The following is a 2,571-nucleotide window of genomic DNA, read 5'->3' on the forward strand; positions in this document are numbered from 1 at the left end:
AAAATAAACCAGCGAAAACAAACCGGCGAAAATTAACCAGCGAAAAAAAACCCAAAACAATCGCACGCACGTACGAGCGAGGCCGCCCGCCCTCGAGCGAGAACCACTCGCACGCACGACTCGCTCAGCAAATCGTGCGCCGCCGCCCTCCATCCTTCGCCACCGCCGATTCATCCCTTCGCCGCCGCCGCTCCATCCCTTCGCCGCCGACCTCGCACATCAAAGCCGGCGCCGCTCCATCCCTTCGCCGCCGCCCTCGCACATCGAAGCCGCCGCCCACGATCCAGGAGACGCCGTCGATCCCGTTGAGGACCTGCTGCCCATCATGTCGAGGATCCGAAGACGATCCCCTTCAGGAGCCTTCCCGATCCTTCTCCACACGCCACCGCCTCCCTTGCGAAGACGCCTTGCCATGGATCTCAATCGGCGCTACGACGGCCGTGGCCTCCCCACCCGCCGACGTTCCAGATCCGGCCATCGTTGACCCCCTCCACATCAGTGATTGGTCAAGGTAGGGGTGTGTGGCTCTATCCATCTTCCTGCGTGTACGGCGTCCGTGTATCTCGGGCAAGGGTGCTTGTGAGATCGGGAGGCGATCAAAAGGAGGAAGAGGAAATCCATGGTTGGGGATACATTCAACGACCTAGGCATCATCCTCCCTGACGTCGTACTCGAAGCCCGCAGCCATTGCCTTCTCAATCTACGTTAGTCAGCAGCAGCAAGGTCAGGCCCCACTATATTTTCTTCAGATCTTGCATCGCCATGGTGACTCCACAAAATTTGTACATCCATTGCCGACGTTGGTATTTATTCAGCAGAGAATTAACAACAGTAGACCAAAGCAAAGGGGGGTCAGCCTGAATGGGACGTATCCCCTCCAGAGGACTCGCCCTAGCTAACCTGCCTGGTACCTTTCATTAGCACTTCTCCCAGTAAGTTTGCAAATTTTGGATCCACCACTTTTGAATCATGCTTGGTGTGTGCTGACGGTGCACGAGGAACGTGACGGTTTTTCTCTGAATCATGCCATAGTTCTCTCAATATTGTACGTGTTGTTCTCTCAGCATTGTACGTCTTGTTCTCTGCATGATGTGTGGTCGATGGGGCGGAGGCGACGACTGGCGGCTGTTCTATTTACACCTGACATGGTTGAGAGGCTAGGGAGCAGGCGATTTTGCACTCGTATTTGGTCGGCAATGGAGATGAATTTGTGAGAGATGTGGCTGGGAGTTGCACCGGTCATTTTTCTGCCCTCTCTATGTTATCCCTTTGCACTAATCGGTAATTGCTTTTTGACCAGGGGATAGGGTAGCGTACACGAACAGCAAAATTGTAGAAGACGAGGAGGACAATCTGAGTGACCAACATTATGTGGAGTATTGAGATGCAGGTAAGACATGTGTAATCTGAATTGAGACATATGGAGGGCATACATAGTATGTATGTGCAGTTTTTAATTGTAGGTTGAATTCTTGTTCTCTAGATCCATCTTCACCGACAGCACGCGCTTGTCTGTGACCTCCCACCAGCAACGCCTTGAGGTCACCCACACAAGCGACCAAGCAATTCCACGCTGTCACCCTCTGCTACTTCGCCAACGACATCGAGGAGGTCGTGGGTGAGAGCTACTGTCCTCCCTGGAGAACATGCTCGTGCCCCATGCGTACGAAGAAGAGCTAAGACACTCGCATGGGTGCTCAAGGAAATACACCAGATTGAGCGAGGTTAGATTAAAGTTTCTTCATTCTACACTAGCTTTTCTTGTGCCTTTAGGTATTTCAGATAAGTATCGTATGCTGCCTACAACATGTAAGGGAAGCCAAAAAGGATTACAAAATATTTATGCTTCTTCATAGTTGTCCATTTGGTTCTAAACTTTGTTGAGTGGCAGACATATTTTACATTAATTAATAAATAATGTTGCTGCACACGCGAGTTGGTTTGCAATGAAGTGGGCAGGTAGACATGTTTTTGTTGAATAAATATTTTTCATAAATATGGGGGCATGAAGATAATCTATTCTTTCTTTACTCCGTTGACAATGGGACAATGTTCTTTTTGTGTTTCAGAGTAAAAAAACAGACTCTAATCTGAATCTGACGAGTAAAAAAATATGGTTGTGTTTCAGAGTGTTATGCAATTTATCAACAAGAGCAAAGACTCTAATCTGATGATGTAGGACAGCTTTAATGTGACAGAGGATCATGGTGGTCGATGGATTGTGCACCCGGTAGTAGACTAAGAAAGGAACATTATTTATGGAACACAATGATATTCAGAGCAGCCCTGCACTATGTGAGATTTAGAAGGTATTCAAATTAGTGTTTGTTGATAACTGCAAATTCCCTGTGTCCGAGTTTCATATTTTTCTTTCTATCCCTGTCAACGTACTAATCCGTTGTTCTTTGATGTGCAGTTGGTACTGCCGGCGGATGCATCCATGTGCTAATCTCCTGGCACCGCGTAGACGGAGCCAAACGAGTTGGGGCCTCCAGCCGGCTGGTAGTGGACAACAACACCGGGTTTGTTAATTACTCAACAAGTCACAGATTGATCTCTTTTTGATTGGTT

The 2,571-nt window shown here is 48.5% G+C and overlaps 1 long non-coding RNA gene across 3 annotated transcripts; it reads left to right on the top strand.

Moving 5' to 3' along the window:
• The first annotated feature begins 1,101 nt into the window (after positions 1-1,101).
• Positions 1,102-2,571, top strand: LOC123048592 (uncharacterized). 3 transcript variants are annotated; one of them, XR_006423328.1, is made up of 4 exons: positions 1,102-1,390; positions 1,484-1,724; positions 2,129-2,309; positions 2,417-2,571. It is a non-coding gene; the product is annotated as an uncharacterized lncRNA (long non-coding RNA). The 3 variants fall into 3 exon arrangements; XR_006423329.1 differs by having other exon boundaries at positions 2,185-2,309; XR_006423330.1 differs by lacking the exon at positions 2,129-2,309 and having other exon boundaries at positions 2,417-2,544.

The sequence above is a fragment of the Triticum aestivum genome, chromosome 2D (assembly GCF_018294505.1).
Source record: "Triticum aestivum cultivar Chinese Spring chromosome 2D, IWGSC CS RefSeq v2.1, whole genome shotgun sequence".
In the NCBI taxonomy this organism is placed as follows: Eukaryota; Viridiplantae; Streptophyta; class Magnoliopsida; order Poales; family Poaceae; genus Triticum; species Triticum aestivum.